Raw genomic sequence first — 18,717 nt, forward strand, 5'->3', positions numbered from 1 at the left:
TTATTATGTCTTGCCGTAAATTATTTGTTGCATTGTTCCCAGTTTTACTGTGGGTGTTTTATTTGTGTGTTGTATTCTGTCCATCATTCTGTTATCACTGAAGTGTTGGGTTGTTTGTTTTGTTACGAAAGCAACACTATGCTAGTCGCCGAGCCATTTCGCGGAGCTCTGGAAAGGCCAATATGCGCATGCGCGAGGAGCGGGTGACGTCAAACGGCGCACAGGTGGCGCGCCGGGGCCGCCGCCGGAGCCGCCGCCGCGCGCTCTACCATCGCCTCGCCGACAGTCTCTCCCTCTCTCTCCCTCTCTCATGCGCAGTAGCAATTGCGCATCGCCATCTGTGTGTTTTGGGGTGTATATAAAATTGACAGTGGCTTAGCGTCTGTCCTGTGTATTTGTGTTCTTGTCTCGTGTGTTCACTCGCTAGCAAATATGATTCCAAAGGCTTAGCTCTGCTATGCCAGGATATACGCAGTGTGAGGTGAGGGCGAGGTGTCCGCATCTCTGTGGACACCTGAACCAGAGAGAAGTAAAATTGGTAGATTGGTAAATTGGTTTTTGGGGAAAGGAAATGGCGCAGTATCTGTATCACATACCTCGGCGGACACCTGAACCGCGCCGTAAGGGAAGGGAGGAAGGTAGGAGTGAAAAAAGAAAGAGGTGCCGTAGTGGAGGTCTCCGGAATAATTTCGACCCCCTGGGGATCTTTAACGTGCACTGACATCGCACAGCACACGGGCGAGAGGGAAGGCGCATTACTGCCCTCTTGGAACAGTGGAGACCTCAACCCTTTTTTAAGCCAAGTGACGGTAGTGACAGGTGTGCGCTGCACACGTTGGCATTACAAACCTTGTGCCAGAAACGCGGAGCTGAAGCCATAGGCCATCGGCGTTCGTTGTGTTCATTGGCGTTGGCGTTGACCACGTTTTACACTCCGATCATTTTAAGAAAACGAAGTGCGCATTATGGCTCCCTGGGTGAGTGGACGCCTGATTAGTGCTTATAGGTACGTGGGACGATGAGGGAGAGATGTGAGCAGCAGGCATTGACAAGGTTGTGCCAGAAACGCGGCGCTGAAGCCATAGGCCATCGACGTTCGTTGTGTTCATTGGCGTTGGCGTTGACCACGTTTTACACTCCGATCATTTTAAGAAAACGAAGTGCGCATTATGGCTCCCTGGGTGAGTGGACGCCTGATTAGTGCTTATAGGTACGTGGGACGATGAGGGAGAGATGTGAGCAGCAGGCATTGACAAGGTTGTGCCAGAAACGCGGCGCTGAAGCCATAGGCCATCGACGTTCGTTGTGTTCATTGGCGTTGGCGTTGACCACGTTTTACACTCCGATCATTTTAAGAAAACGAAGTGCGCATTATGGCTCCCTGGGTCAGTGGACGCCTGATTAGTGCTTATAGGTACGTGGGACGATGAGGGAGAGATGTGAGCAGCAGGCATTGACAAGGTTGTGCCAGAAACGCGGCGCTGAAGCCATAGGCCATCGACGTTCGTTGTGTTCATTGGCGTTGGCGTTGACCACGTTTTACACTCCGATCATTTTAAGAAAACGAAGTGCGCATTATGGCTCCCTGGGTCAGTGGACGCCTGATTAGTGCTTATAGGTACGTGGGACGATGAGGGAGAGATGTGAGCAGCAGGCATTGACAAGGTTGTGCCAGAAACGCGGCGCTGAAGCCATAGGCCATCGACGTTCGTTGTGTTCATTGGCGTTGGCGTTGACCACGTTTTACACTCCGATCATTTTAAGAAAACGAAGTGCGCATTATGGCTCCCTGGGTGAGTGGACGCCTGATTAGTGCTTATAGGTACGTGGGACGATGAGGGAGAGATGTGAGCAGCAGGCATTGACAAGGTTGTGCCAGAAACGCGGCGCTGAAGCCATAGGCCATCGACGTTCGTTGTGTTCATTGGCGTTGGCGTTGACCACGTTTTACACTCCGATCATTTTAAGAAAACGAAGTGCGCATTATGGCTCCCTGGGTGAGTGGACGCCTGATTAGTGCTTATAGGTACGTGGGACGATGAGGGAGAGATGTGAGCAGCAGGCATTGACAAGGTTGTGCCAGAAACGCGGCGCTGAAGCCATAGGCCATCGACGTTCGTTGTGTTCATTGGCGTTGGCGTTGACCACGTTTTACACTCCGATCATTTTAAGAAAACGAAGTGCGCATTATGGCTCCCTGGGTGAGTGGACGCCTGATTAGTGCTTATAGGTACGTGGGACGATGAGGGAGAGATGTGAGCAGCAGGCATTGACAAGGTTGTGCCAGAAACGCGGCGCTGAAGCCATAGGCCATCGACGTTCGTTGTGTTCATTGGCGTTGGCGTTGACCACGTTTTACACTCCGATCATTTTAAGAAAACGAAGTGCGCATTATGGCTCCCTGGGTCAGTGGACGCCTGATTAGTGCTTATAGGTACGTGGGACGATGAGGGAGAGATGTGAGCAGCAGGCATTGACAAGGTTGTGCCAGAAACGCGGCGCTGAAGCCATAGGCCATCGACGTTCGTTGTGTTCATTGGCGTTGGCGTTGACCACGTTTTACACTCCGATCATTTTAAGAAAACGAAGTGCGCATTATGGCTCCCTGGGTGAGTGGACGCCTGATTAGTGCTTATAGGTACGTGGGACGATGAGGGAGAGATGTGAGCAGCAGGCATTGACAAGGTTGTGCCAGAAACGCGGCGCTGAAGCCATAGGCCATCGACGTTCGTTGTGTTCATTGGCGTTGGCGTTGACCACGTTTTACACTCCGATCATTTTAAGAAAACGAAGTGCGCATTATGGCTCCCTGGGTCAGTGGACGCCTGATTAGTGCTTATAGGTACGTGGGACGATGAGGGAGAGATGTGAGCAGCAGGCATTGACAAGGTTGTGCCAGAAACGCGGCGCTGAAGCCATAGGCCATCGACGTTCGTTGTGTTCATTGGCGTTGGCGTTGACCACGTTTTACACTCCGATCATTTTAAGAAAACGAAGTGCGCATTATGGCTCCCTGGGTCAGTGGACGCCTGATTAGTGCTTATAGGTACGTGGGACGATGAGGGAGAGATGTGAGCAGCAGGCATTGACAAGGTTGTGCCAGAAACGCGGCGCTGAAGCCATAGGCCATCGACGTTCGTTGTGTTCATTGGCGTTGGCGTTGACCACGTTTTACACTCCGATCATTTTAAGAAAACGAAGTGCGCATTATGGCTCCCTGGGTGAGTGGACGCCTGATTAGTGCTTATAGGTACGTGGGACGATGAGGGAGAGATGTGAGCAGCAGGCATTGACAAGGTTGTGCCAGAAACGCGGCGCTGAAGCCATAGGCCATCGACGTTCGTTGTGTTCATTGGCGTTGGCGTTGACCACGTTTTACACTCCGATCATTTTAAGAAAACGAAGTGCGCATTATGGCTCCCTGGGTCAGTGGACGCCTGATTAGTGCTTATAGGTACGTGGGACGATGAGGGAGAGATGTGAGCAGCAGGCATTGACAAGGTTGTGCCAGAAACGCGGCGCTGAAGCCATAGGCCATCGACGTTCGTTGTGTTCATTGGCGTTGGAGTTGACCACGTTTTACACTCCGATCATTTTAAGAAAACGAAGTGCGCATTATGGCTCCCTGGGTCAGTGGACGCCTGATTAGTGCTTATAGGTACGTGGGACGACGAGGGAGAGATGTGAGCAGCAGGCATTGACAAGGTTGTGCCAGAAACGCGGCGCTGAAGCCATAGGCCATCGACGTTCGTTGTGTTCATTGGCGTTGGCGTTGACCACGTTTTACACTCCGATCATTTTAAGAAAACGAAGTGCGCATTATGGCTCCCTGGGTGAGTGGACGCCTGATTAGTGCTTATAGGTACGTGGGACGATGAGGGAGAGATGTGAGCAGCAGGCATTGACAAGGTTGTGCCAGAAACGCGGCGCTGAAGCCATAGGCCATCGACGTTCGTTGTGTTCATTGGCGTTGGCGTTGACCACGTTTTACACTCCGATCATTTTAAGAAAACGAAGTGCGCATTATGGCTCCCTGGGTCAGTGGACGCCTGATTAGTGCTTATAGGTACGTGGGACGATGAGGGAGAGATGTGAGCAGCAGGCATTGACAAGGTTGTGCCAGAAACGCGGCGCTGAAGCCATAGGCCATCGACGTTCGTTGTGTTCATTGGCGTTGGAGTTGACCACGTTTTACACTCCGATCATTTTAAGAAAACGAAGTGCGCATTATGGCTCCCTGGGTCAGTGGACGCCTGATTAGTGCTTATAGGTACGTGGGACGACGAGGGAGAGATGTGAGCAGCAGGCATTGACAAGGTTGTGCCAGAAACGCGGCGCTGAAGCCATAGGCCATCGACGTTCGTTGTGTTCATTGGCGTTGGCGTTGACCACGTTTTACACTCCGATCATTTTAAGAAAACGAAGTGCGCATTATGGCTCCCTGGGTGAGTGGACGCCTGATTAGTGCTTATAGGTACGTGGGACGATGAGGGAGAGATGTGAGCAGCAGGCATTGACAAGGTTGTGCCAGAAACGCGGCGCTGAAGCCATAGGCCATCGACGTTCGTTGTGTTCATTGGCGTTGGCGTTGTCAACGTTTTACCATCCGCTCAACCCCACGCTCACGCAAGAGCAAGCAACCACTCTCAGGCAGCTCCAAACGCACACATTCCCATGCCCCACAATTCCAGCCAAATTTCACCCAGATATATACTCCGCAGAATGCAAAAGCTGCGTAGAGTATGCTACCCTTAACCACATCATGTGGGCCTGAAGTAAAAACCCTTTAAGCGGAATAACCACAGAGGAGCACTGGGAGACCGCGCTGCGCAGCTCGGACCTGTGGCAGCAAAAGTTGCTGACAGAGAGAGCTGAACAGGTCTGCGAGATCATAGAGATCACGGCCACCAAGCGACAGTAGCCCGCCTGCGCCAGAAGAGAGTCTCCCTCTTCAAAGATTCTATAAATGAAGTTTCTTCTCTGTCTCTTCTCTCTCGAATCATTTTAAGGAAAGGAAGGCGAGCGCGCGCGGCGAGGCACGCCAGCTGTGCGTAGTGACGTCACTTGATCTTCGCGCATGCGCAGTATGGTCGTGCAAGAGCACACGAAACGGCGAGACTGTGGGCAGTGTAGCTCACGCAACAATGTATGGCTACGCGCAGATATTACTTTCGCAATCCTGCTCCAGGTTTAACCAGAGCTAAACCACAGCCAATTTTTTCGTTTGCATTCGGATGTATTTTGTATATTGCACCGCATGTGTTCAGTTCATGTTTCATACCTTTCCCATACATTAATGCGCAGAAGGGCGCTGCAAGAACCTGTATATATATATATATATATATATATATATATATATATATATATATATATATATATATATATATATATATATATATATATATATATATATACAGGTTCTTGCAGCGCCGTTCTGCGTATTAATGTATGGGAAAGGTATGAAGAAGGGCGCTGGAAGAACCTGTATATATATATATATATATATATATATATATATATATATATATGATGTGGGGACGCTTTCGTCCCCTGCTTTCGCTTTCCCTCAACGCGCTAGTTCCCTGTAGTTATCTCTCCCGCAACGCACCCTTCTCAGTTTGGTTTCTCTAACTAACAGGGGAGGGCGCTCGCGTCGCAGCGACACCAGCGCCACGGATGGCGTTTTGCTGCGCGCGCGCGGGGGATAGCTGGCTCTCTTCTCCCTGGGACAGGGAAGCGTGTTGGACGTTCACGCGCAAAGCTCCGCTCTCTGCCGCGGGCGTCCTCGTGTGGAAACTTGTTCCACACGAGGAAAGAGCTCGCATATCTGGCTGATACGCTTTGCTAGCTCATGGTTTGACGGCGTGTTGGTCGTGATGTCGTTATAAAACCACCTTTCTTTCTGAAATAAACCATTGTTGGAAGTTAGCGCCGTGTGTTGTCCGTCTTTCTGTGTCCTCGTCTCTTTGCGCTACGTTTTTCACCTTGCAGTTATGAACCAACAAGCCCAAGCATATACCCTTCTGAAACTTGTTCCCCTCAGCTCGTCCCGTCTGGCGTCGGAGATATTCCCTCTGCCCTACCGTGGGCGAACATTCGCTCGTAGCCGTACTGGTGAGTCGGACATCCTAGATTCCTCAGTGTATTTTGTTGCTAGCTGGCGTTATTGTTGTTATAGCAATAAATGCCTTGTTTGTGTCAGCCAGTGTGTCGTTCCTTTGTTCCCATAGAGCAAGGCCCGCCATGGTCGGCGTGCGCTCGGTAGCGTACGCGATCACGGGGTGGGGTCCGCGCGGTTTTGAACTGTGTCAGCCGCGCTTAAACGGGGAATACGTGTTTATCCCCCCAGTATCAACCCCATTTTATATATATATATATATATATATATATATATATATATATATATATATATAAAGCCACCTTTGTTAGTCGAAACGAACGGATTTCACAGATTCCGGTGAACCTTAATCTCTTTGGAGCACTTACTACAGCGGAGAAGAAAATAGATTGTTGCCCAGTGCGAAGATGGGCAGATGGCCAGACTCCCTCCGAGGTGTGCACGAAAGGAGACAGTCATAAATCAAATTCAGCAAAATGCAGCCGCTCTTTCCACTTCTTTAAAAATTCTGTTGTTCCGAAATCAATTTATAACCCTCCTATTGCTCTTAACCCATCTTGACGACGTTGCTTGCGAGAATTATTTTAGTCGCAAGTCTTGTTTTGTTTGTAGTCGCATCTGTGAGCCTCTTTGCGTTTCTTCATATCTTTGTGCATGTTTTTTGCCTTTTTTATGAATTTTATTATTCCATTCTGCATTGCTGCTCTCCCAGCTTGCTTCCACGTTATATCTCCCCCTCGGAAAAGCGTTTCAGATGCTGTGCGAAGGTGGGGTTGTTCCCCGCTTAGCTGACTATTCTCTGCTGGCGCTCCTCCGCGTTTTCCTTCGCTGCGCGAGAAAGTAAAAAAATTTCCGCTTAGGTTTCTGTAGAATCACAAACACGGCTACGTCAAGTGTCGCACACCTTTGCGGGCTGCCCTTTTCCAGGTAACCAGCGGTTCGACTCTACTGCTCCCGTGTAATCGAGACGCCAGCCTGTTGAAAATTCTCTAAAGCTTGGAATAACACGCACAGTTTCTACGTAACCACGAGCGGGAGAGTTTGCTTCTATTTTCTAAGTTTAATTCTCTTTTGTGTTTTTTTTTTCGTCATCCATAACTTAACGCTTACAGGAGGGGCTAAAGGGTTTTTGAGTAGGTGGCGTTGGTGCACGGAAAAGCCATGTAGAAATTTCGGCCGCTGAGATTTCAGCATTACGGCGAACACGCGGTATTTGGATTGGGAACTGTCCGCACAGGAAGCATGCTACACGCGGCCCAACCTGTTCAGGCAGTTTCGTGAGCTCAGTCAGAAGGGAGAGTAAATGAGATGTGTAAATATTTCCGCTAATCCTGAACTCAAGCTCACCGACAAAAGCTCTCACCGCTTTCTTTGCTCAGCCAATCACCGGACGCCGCATCGGAAGACTGCCAGTCTCTTTACTGTAATGGACACAGGCGCGCAGATGGGCTTATGCATATATATGGCTTGAGTCCATCAGCTTCCAAAAAGGTCCTGGCACCAAGCCCGAACACATGCCTGTGGTATTCACTTTCTTATTTGTTCCCGTGTTTCCTTCAGCAACTTGTAAGCTAAAGTAGGCGTGGAGGTCTTATTCAGAATAACTATTAACGCCTCTATTTAAAACCTAACCAGCCTCTATTTAAAACCTCACCCAATCTTTAACTTAATTTAACGTAACGTAACGTAATGTAACGTAACGTAACGTGACGTAACCTAACGTAACCTAACCTAACCTAACCTAGCTTTAAGACTAGATTAACCCGAAATATCGGAGTAGATGTCATCGAAAATTCCAAAAGAATGCAAAACCTCAGTTCGGTGAGGTTTTTGCGAAAAAAGAAGCAGTGCGAAAGAAAGCAGTGATCTTATGGGTGAGTCTGATGATGATCATAATTTTTTTTTATTGCGCAAGGGCTTCGGCGGCCAAAGAGCACCATGGCACATGCAAATGGGTCAAAGACCCATTTCCCAAGTATTTCGCCCTAAAGAAGCGGAGCACCAGGCCGAGGGAAAACTTGTACCCATCGTATTATTGAGTGGGTGCCCGGCGGCGCTGGGGATCGAACCCCGCACCTCCCGCATGCGAGGCAGATGATCAAAGAACTAGGAGCCGCCGCGGTGGCTCAGTGGTTATGGTGCTCGGCTGCTGACCCGAAAGACGCGGGTTCGATCCCGGCTGCGGCGGTTGAATTTCTTTGGAGGAGAAATTCTCGAGGCCCGTGTACTGTGCGATGTCAGTGCACGTTAAAGAACCCCAGGTGGTCGAAATTTCCGGAGCCCTCCACTACGGCGTCTCTCATAGCCTCAGTCGCTTTGGGACGTTAAGCCCCATAAACCAAACCATAAACCAAACCAAAGAACTAGGCTACCGGGGAGGGTCTGCTTCTGATCGGTTAGCTTGAGTTCGGTCAAAATTTTGCCGATGAGCGTTTATCCGGCGCCTATAGCGCGCGCCTTCGGAACCAATATCGGTAGTGAACCAAGCAGATAGAGCGTTTAGATTAGGTTTTAAATGGAAGCGTTAAAAAAGAAAGGCTAACAGTTTGTAGCAAGAGTTCACGGTTAGGCTTCATGGTCAGGTTAACCAAACCTACGCTTGGTTGGATTAGTTAGGTTAGGTTAACTGCTCTTTAAAGAGAATAGCTGACTTTAATACGTTAAGCTTCTTTTGAGGTCATGAATGAAGCTGTGAGAATCTTTGCAGGTGTGCTAATACTAAGTGAGGTTACTTCCGGTGAGCTTTTTTTTGCGAGGTTCATTTGAATGAACAACTGCACGCATGCTAAAACTTAGCTCTTGAACCAACATAACGTCTTTGAGTACTAACTGCACGGATTGATGTCTCACGAGCATTGAAAGGTACGCTGTTGGAATCAGATCATGAGATGAAATCATGACCATGAGATTATGAGATCAGCTGCATAAAACCCGCTCATTAAGGCACTTGATTTACGGTTATAATCACATTAGGTTAGTGTTAGTTTATGCTATAAATACAGCTGTTCTATACAGAGATTGTCAGGCGTCAGTTTGGAGAGGTTGTGTCCATGGTCACAAAAGAAAGCGTTCAGTTGTGTCCGTGTAAGTTCGACGGTCGGAAGCTTTCGTCCGGTGAGTAGTTTTTCCGCGATTTTCACCGTACACTTATCTGGGCCACTTTTAATTTCTAGTGGAGAATGAAGACATGCGGTCTGATAACGGCCACAATTGTTATGCACCACCAAAATTATAGGCGGGAAGCCCAAGGTAAACAGTAATGTATACACTAAGATATACACTGATGAACTTCCTTTTTAGGGTTTTAACGTCGTAAAGCGACTCAGGCTACGCAGGACGCCGTAATGGAGAGCCCCTGGTAATTTCAACCACCTCGCGCAATACAAGTGCCGCTAGCATTTCGCCTCCATCGAAATGCGACCAGAGCGGCCGGCATCGAACTCGTGTCATTCGGCCGAACAGTCGAGGACCACAACCACGTAGCCACCGTGACGGCTGCATCAGGGACAAAAGACGCAGCAGTTTAAAATTACACACCCTACTGAACACCTTCCCTCACGTGAACTGTTGAAGCCATTAAACGTACTGGTGAATCTGCAAGCCGAGGAATGAATGTTTGCAGGTTGATCTCTTTCCCAGGCAACTAAGGCAGGTGGGGAAGCTGACTTTCCAGATGACTTCCTTTCGGGCTCCTCAGGTGCACAGTAGCTCCTTACATTCCACATGAGCGCTGTTCTTACGGATGGCAGCCGCTGACTGTGCACAAGGGCTGACCATGGCCGCGATGCACTGCTTCGGATGCGTGGTGACCGAATCTCTCGCGCGGATCTGTACCGTCGTGATGGATTGTGGTCTCGAGGATGGCTCGGAAGACACGCTGCGAAAGCCGTCCCCGCATTCGGTTTCCTTCCCTTTCGCGAGACGAATTACACAAGAGCCGCCGCCGCCTCGCGCGCATATCGGGCGGGGAGGGGGCGCATTCCTGGATGTAGCCAGGCCTGTCGTTAAGGCGACTCGCAAGATCTATGGCCTTCGGCCGCCGGCGCCCCGAGTCAAACGAGCCGCCGCGCAAACAGGGCCTCACCCCCGCCCAGTTCTTCTCCGATGGCCAGATTGGCATCGGGCGCCCTTCCGCCGCTGCGCGTCAGCTCGTAAAAACGCCGCCCTCGGCCACTTTGAGAGGGGTGGCTGAGACTGCCCGAAACGGGATACCGGCCCAGAGGGGGGGGGGGGGGGGGGGGGGGGGGCTCCCTCCACGCAGTGAGATCATTGCCGATTTACGGTGATTTACGGGCGCCTGGTAGAAAGAGAAACGGAGGAGATCGCGTAAGGCGCACCGCATTCCTGGTCTTCATTCACACCCGCCACTTCTCACTTGGCAGGAGAGGTGCCGAGCCCACGTGCGACAAAGCGGCCAACAGCGCACATAAGAATGGAGCGGCCGCTCCATGTACAGGGCTGTATTCATTGTTGTATTGCGCTCCCTGCCCGGGACTGCGCGTGCTTATAGCTAATTCTGTTATAGCCTTGTGTAATCATTCAAATACATATGGGCGTGTTCAGATAAGAACGGTAATCGAGGTCCCATGACCATTTTTTGTTTTCAATGAAATTTTTATATATGATGGGCAAATGTGTCCACACAAAGGAATGAACCTTAGTTTTGCAAGAAGCTTCGTAGTTTTCTCGGAAAAAAATCGCATGTCACAAGAGGTGGAGAATGTCGTTTTTGGCACTTCGCAATGTTGCAAGTTTGAAGCCTCATTGCATGCACAAAAATTTTTTTCCGCGCATCACCATTTTTTCAGAACTTCTTTACAACTTGTACAATCCGAGAAAATAAAAAATGTTTTCTTGCTCTTTCAACCTTCTGAGTAAAAAAATTGCAAACTTCGCTTCCGGAGCTATGCGGTGCAAAAAAGGCACTTTTCAGGGCAGCCTTAGGGCAAGATGCCTAAAGATCTCCCCAATGAATATTTTTCTCAGTATTTTTCAGCTGTTTTTACTCACCTCAGGCAAGTTCTGTTGCTCTAGACTTGACAGATAGTTTTCAGTACAGTCTCAAAATTGGCCGAAGTTCAAAAACGCCAAAAAAGTGACAACTTTGACTTGGGTTTTAAAAAAAACATCATCATCGAATTTTGTGAAAATTTGCCTGAATTATCCTCAATACATGATAACTTTTAGGCACTAGAAAAGTGTTGCATTATATTGTTTTCAAATACAAAAATAAACACAAAACTGAGTCCACGTTTTTGTTACATAGAATTGCTTATCACTGCCTCTTAGAAATAGTAGATGTCAGAAATTTGATTTAGCACTCATTGAACGTGGTTACATTTTATTTACCCCAATATCCGAACCATTCTCAATGCTTATAGAACTTCTATTCGCTTGTTAGCGGCGCTCTTAATGCGTGAAAATGGGAATAAATTCGCTATTTTGCCTGATGTCATAAGAATTGGCTGGCGGCGGTCAAACGTTGTTCGTATTCTCTAATTTATTCGTCGTACGGTCTATTGGTATATATAATCGATTCTTTAAAGATATTAGATCCTTTCTCGGGTCTTAGAAAAATTTCTATATATAAAAGTTAATATTAACGCGTTTCTCAAATCGGCGTTTCCGAACCTGCGTCTCTTTACCTCTGTGTTCAATGGTTCTACAAGGCACTGTCAGGAGACAAAACGTCGTCTCCTGAGGGGAACGATTTATCTGCAAGGTTTTTAATCATGGGGAGTTTTAATCGGGAGGCAATTTAAAAATTTGATGCCGCTTCATGTGCACATTGCAATTCAGAAAATCGTAACAAGAAATGAACGGCGGCAGTTGATTTCGGTTTTGCGCACAGTATATTGTCCAGCACGAAGCACTAGCCAGATCACAGTCCCTTCCATTCAGAAGCAGCGGTGGAGGCCACGTAGGATGCACTGCCTTAAGTTGACTGAGCGTACTTCCACAGGTGGAGCGTCTGAACTCAAGGCACTTTCTTTGCCAGTTTCCATTGTTCCTTCTTCACTTCGCGAAAGTCTGCAAGCTGCGTCTGTGGCAGCTCCAGAATGGTGATGTTCTTTAGTGTTTCTTGAATTGCGTCTACGAAGCCTCTGGCTGTGTGTATGGCCTCACTTACAGGCTTCCGCAAGTTGTGTTGTGATGCTCGATGGTGTGATGCTGCGTCATGTTTCCTCAGGAATTCTGCCACTATCCACATGATGGCATTTTCACTTTAGAAAATTTTGAAATGAGCAGCGAGGATGAGGTGTTGATTGCTACATGGGAATACGGTGAGCTAGGTAAAAAAATTCTGACCACTTCATCGCTTATTAGAGAATTTCTAAGAGTGGCCATGAAATGCATTCCCTACAACTACATTATATCTGTGCAAGCAAGAGCAATACACGAAAAAGCACACAGCTGCAAGAGAGGTGCAATTCTTTTACATTCTGATTTCCCCAAAAAATGAACAGTTGTGCTTCCAGACTGAGTACAAGCGTACCATTGGCAGCAAAAGCAGGTAACCGTTTTTAGCTGCGTTGTCATGTCAAGAAAATCGACTGGTAACTACGCCGTTAATTTCGACGATATGTCTCATAATTCCGCTCATGCATGCTTGGCTCTGTCGAAAATCAAAGCACATATCGAAGAAAACGCGCCAATCTACACCAAGATAATATATTTGAGTGACGGGGCTCCCGCTGACTTCAGGAATAAATCCCAGGTTCATGAGCTGCAGCGCAGTGAATGTCAATGGACGATATTGATGTTTTCGGCCTCTGGACACTGCAAAAATGCTTGCGACGGTGCTGGTGGGCCAGTGAAACATCGAGCATCACAACACAACTTGCGGAAGCCTGTAAGTGAGGCCATACACACAGCCAGAGGCTTCGTAGACGCAATTCAAGAAACACTTAAGTGCATCACCATTCTGGAGCTGCCACAGAGGGAGCTTGCAGACTTTCGCGAAGTGAAGAAGGAACAATGGAAACTGGCAAAGAAAGTGCCTGGAGTTCAGACGCTCCACCTGTGGAAGTACGCTCAGTCAACTTAAGGCAGTGCATCCTACGTGGCCTCCACCGCTGCTTCTGCATGGAAGACGCTGTGATCTGGTTAGTGCTTCGTGCTGGACAATATACTGTGCACAAAACCGAAATCAACTGCCGCCGTTTATTTCTTGTTACGATTTTCTGAATTGCAATGTGCACATGAAGCGGCATCAAATTTTTAAATTGCCTCCCGATTAAAACTCCCCATGATTAAAAACCTTGCGGATAAATCGTTCCCCTCAGGAAACGACGTTTTGTCTCCTGACAGTGCCTTGTAGAACCATTGAACACAGAGGTAAATAGACGCAGGTTCGGAAACGCCGACTTGAGAAACGCATTAGTATTAACTTTTATATATAAATTTTTTTCTAAGAACCGAGAAATGATCTAATATCTTTAAAAAATCGATTATATATACCAATAGACCGTACGACGAATAAATTAGAGAATACAAACAACGTTTGACCGCCACCAGCCAATTCTTATGACATCAGGCAAAATAGCGGATTTATTCCGATTTTAACGCATTAAGAGCGCCGCTAACAAGCGAATAAAAGTTCTATAAGCATTGAGAATGGTTCGGACATTGGGGTAAATAAAATGTAACCACTTTCATTGAGTGCTAAATCAAATTTCTGACATCTACTATTTCTAAGAGGCAGTGATAAGCAATTCTATGTAACAAAAACGTGGACTCAGTTTTGTGTTTATTTTTGTATTTGAAAACAATATAATGCAACACTTTTCTAGTGCCTAAAAGTTATCATGTATTGAGGATTATTCAGGCAAATTTTCACAAAATTCGATGATGATGTTTTTTTTTAAACCCAAGTCAAAGTTGTCACTTTTTTGGCGTTTTTGAACTTCGGCCAATTTTGAGACTGTACTGAAAACTATCTGTCAAGTCTAGAGCAACAGAACTTGCCTGAGGTGAGTAAAAACAGCTGAAAAATACTGAGAAAAATATTCATTGGGGAGATCTTTAGGCATCTTGCCCTAAGGCTGCCCTGAAAAGTGCCTTTTTTGCACCGCATAGCTCCGGAAGCGAAGTTTGCAATTTTTTTACTCGGAAGGTTAAAAGAGCAAGAAAACATTTTTTATTTTCTCGGATTGTAAAAGTTGTAAAGAAGTTCTGAAAAAATGCTGATGCGCGGAAACATTTTTTTGTGCATGCAATGAGGCTTCAAACTTGCAACATTGCGAAGTGCCAAAAACGACATTCTCCACCTCTTGTGACATGCGATTTTTTTCCGAGAAAACTACGAAGCTTCTTGCAAAACTAAGGTTCATTCCTTTGTGTGGACACATTTGCCCATCATATATAAAAATTTAATTGAAAACAAAAAATGGTCATGGGACCTCGATTACCGTTCTTATCTGAACACACCCATATATATTGCTATTGCATAAATACACAGGTTCCAAATTCGTTTACTTCGTCTTACATTTTTTCCTTTTATAGATTTCTATGGTTAGCTTATAAGTGCTTTTTTGCTTATGTGCATATATAACCAATTTTGAATTGTATCCCCCCTCTATGTAATGCCCGAAAGGGCGCTTAGGGTAAATAAATGAAATGATAAATGTAATGAAATTAATGACAACAGAGCATCACAGTGTTGATGTCGTGCATTACTAGCTTGTTCCAGCATGAATCCTTTCCTCTTCTCTGCTTCCCACGAGTGTGGCAGTGGTGCAGGCGGGGCTCCTTTGCATTTGGAGAGATTTGGAGCCCCAGTTTTCAGAGCTGTCCACGACTGAACGGTGCTTAAATATGCCGTTCTCTCACTGACAACAAATGCCGGTTACGTGGCACTTATTAGTGACCGTCCGTCCGGATTGCAGGCTGGTGTCACCGCCATCAGTACCTTTCCTGACGTAGCGAACGTTGGCGATCTTGGTTTTTCCTTCTCTTGCGGGGGGGGGGGGGGGGGGGGGGCAAGGAAATGTCGCAGTAACTGTCCAGGTGAACACTTTAACCGCGTCGTGAGGAAAGAGAAGAAGTTGGGAGTGGAAGAAGAAAGAGCGAAAGAGGTGCTGAGTGTAGCGGTCCAGAATAATTTTCACCACCTGGGGATTTTTATGTGCACTGATATCGCATAGCACGTGGGTGCCTTCTATGTTTCGCCTCCATCGAAACGTGGCCTTCGCGGCCGGTTTCGATCTCGTAGTTAACAGCGTCGGCACCGCGCCATGCAGCTCAGCGAGAGGCCACTGCTTGGGTCAGCAGCCAGTTGCTACGCAGCTGCCCAAAACGCACCCTACAGAACGTTGCAGATACGGGGTGGCTATAGTTTTCTCAAGCTTAAAGACAACTATGTCAGAGTTATTGGTCGTGGGGCTGAACAAATGCTCACCGACCGGCCCCTGCAAAGGGGCTGAGTAAGACGGAGGCGCGAACTTTAAGGCGCCTGCAGACAGGTACTCTACTCTGTCCTGCAATTATAAAACATTACGATCCTAACACGGATGGGTGATGGCCGCACTGTGGGGAGACCTGTGATATCTTCCACATGGTGTGGGCATGTACTCAAAATCCCAACCTCCCCACTTCCCCTACCCCTTCCAGAGAGGCATGGGAGACTGCCCTCCTCAACTGCTCCTCGCTTGAGTCCTAAAGGGCTCTGGTGAAACGGGCGACAGAAAGGGCCTTGTCATGCGGTGTCCCGGACTAGGGACGCCGACCATGCAGCGGGGCCACTCTGTGGCTCCCAAACTCTATTTCATCAAATAAAAGACTTCACCACCACCACCACCAGGTCTCCTTAGCTGGCTGTAGGCGTTGGAGCGTCCTTGTACCGGTGACGGGGTCAGCGTCGTGATCCACTGGACTGGAGCATCAGCCGGTAGGCACCAGTCCTGGTCAGTGGGCCTCACGATCGAACATCTCTTGCAGCAGCTGACAGACGTGCGCCAACGTCCACATCTACAACGTTCCTTCTGTAGTTGCGTCTGAGAGAAGGATGAAAAGTGCACGGGCCTGCCGACTGGCTCGAGCCGAGCCACCACCACTGCCACCTGCAGATAGAGGAGCGTTAAAAGATAAGAGGAAAGAGTGAAAGAACAGACGCGCGTCGCAACAACCGCGTCCGCAGAAGCGAAGACGCTGGCTGAAACAACAGATAGGCCCTCCTTCTGTCCGCGTCGCCACCCCTCTTCGCCTCGTTTTCGGTTTCGTCGTCTTCTCCATCTCTTCCAAAATACCACTGCACTCCCTTTTTTTCTCTTTTCCCTTTCCCTGAAGTGTCACGTGCCAACTAACGTGTCTTTCCTTAGATACAGTGCTTTATTCATCCCTATTTTCTGTTTCGCTGGTGACAGCTACACGCCTCTTGGTAATTAAGGAGCCCAACGCTAAGAGTTAAAAGCTAACTATTGAGTATTAATTAACCAGCCTGCTAGTTGGCACATTTCAGATGTATTCTGATTTAGCTCTACAACACCACTAACAATGCTAGGCCGCAAAAAGCGCTCTTCTAACTCAAAAAGGCGATTTTCAAGAAGTATGTATAGTCTTAGGTAAAACACCCTGTATAGTACCATGTGTCAAAAGCCATAAATATCGAGGTGTGACGTTTGACTAGCCTTTCTCGTGGTCTCCACATGTAGCACAGCTGAAAATCACTCTCTTCATACGCCCCTTAGAATAGTCTCGACTACCAGAAGAGGCTATTGTTCTCATCAATTACAACGGCTGTATGGAGCGCTCTGTGAAGGCCTTCTGCGTTTTAGTCTCCTAGTTCTCCAGGGTATCTCGCAAAGAAATATGAAACTCATTGCAGACATGCAAGGGAAAGCCTTGAGAATCGGCCACGGCCTTCACAGAAACACCTCCACAGTGCGTAGTCTAGCAGACAGCAGACGTCTTTCTCTATCAGTGCGGCCACGTCCTCCTCAACTTCTTTTAAGTTTGCTGCATGGCAGATTACGGCAAAAATACCTGGAATTAAGAAAATAAACCATAGCCCTGGACCCCCACTTAAATACTTTGCCCTTGAGCATATTTCTGGATGTCACAGTGCTCACTGCTACGTCAACGCTGATGGCTCAGTCACACCCGATCAGCAGTTGGCCTCTGGATTCCATCAACGCGCCCCACAATATCGGCGACACCCAGTCGACGCACTTCGACTACTTGCTGCTCCGTGGCTGCTTTGTGGCTGGCTGGCTGCTCTGCAAGCAGCTTTTACTTATACTCTGCAACAATCCCGGACTGCGTGGGTTATCTACTCTGACTATCGCGCCGCACTACAATCGTTAAGCCATCGCGCGTTTAGGAGCAGCTCGTAGTCGACCTGAACAGGCTACAAATCGTGGCCTGCGGTCTATGTCATCGTGTTTTGGTGCAGTGGTTATCCGCTCACTGCAGCCTCGCAGGCAGCGACCTCGCTGACGGCGCAGCGAAAGCGGCGCATGGTGATACTTCCCTGATGCTACCCGTTCCTTTTTCCCGTAGTGATGGCGCCAGACTTGCTGCTAGATCCTGGCAGACGCAGCTCTCTCTGTGGTGTGATCCCCAGCGTCGATAAGAGACCCCTACATCGTGTGGACCCCACATGTGACTTTCGTATCCGACGTAATTTACATAGGGGTGAGCGAAATTTCCTGCACGGAAATCGCTTGGACGTTTCATACACTAAACATTCTCTTCATAAAATTGGTGCGTCAAGCAACCCTCTGTGCCCGATATGTGATGTTCGCTAAGATCTTGAGCACTTGGTCTGCTGCTGCCACATCATCAATACTCATCGCAAGGCATTGCTAAGTAGTTTCGGATTCTGCCAGAATGGCGCCCTGGGCCTGAAGGATGTCCTTGGACCCTTGAGTAATGCTGCAACGGCTGCGTGTGAGACAAAAGACTTTCTAGTTTACCTAAGGAACACAGGTTTTATAGGCGCCGTTTGATAATCCTCTGTGTTTGTGAGAGCGCGAGTATTGTGTATGCTTGATTTCACCTTTTCATTTCTTCCTTTTATTTTTCCCCCCTCTTTTTCACCCTCTTCCTTTACCCCATCTGTATGAGGGTACGACGCGATAGCTTCGGCGGGTTAATGACTGGATATGCGTAACTGCCGCATTGTTGCAGCGGTTAAGCGTTGCGCTGCTGCCGTGCGGTGGCAAGTCCTGTCGCCGCTGGGGCTTGAAGCGACCCAGGTTGCTCTTCCCGAGCAGTCTCTCGCCACCAATCTTTAATTTAGCTCCAACCTGCGACGGTAGTACCCCCGTGCTTCGTTTCCTCAATTTCACCGCCGTGTCATCACGTAATGCTCTGTCAGCACTTTCATTTGCAGGCATACATTAAAGTGTATATGCCTCCTGACTGATAAATTCATAAAAATTCCTCCACGGAAACCGTGTGTGCCATATCAGGATGACCTTGACTAAATAAGCGTCCACAACACAAAACGTTCATCGGTTTTCAGACCACATGGGAGGGGCCTCACCTTTCCCCATCGATTACCATTACCAGAGCTTGATAGCATGCAGTTCTTAGATACTACCTTGACCCCAGCACCAGATCATGCACGCAGGATGTACTACTGCTGCCCGCAACCA

General features: G+C 48.1%; 1 protein-coding gene across 1 annotated transcript in view; it reads left to right on the plus strand.

Moving 5' to 3' along the window:
- Nucleotides 1-18,717, plus strand: part of Notum (palmitoleoyl-protein carboxylesterase notum) — a 113,355-nt gene that overhangs the window by 16,424 nt on the left and 78,214 nt on the right. The gene's annotated exons all lie outside the window — the stretch shown is intronic.

This window comes from Amblyomma mixtum, chromosome 10, assembly GCF_055824585.1.
Source record: "Amblyomma mixtum isolate Tamu chromosome 10, ASM5582458v1, whole genome shotgun sequence".
In the NCBI taxonomy this organism is placed as follows: domain Eukaryota; kingdom Metazoa; phylum Arthropoda; class Arachnida; order Ixodida; family Ixodidae; genus Amblyomma; species Amblyomma mixtum.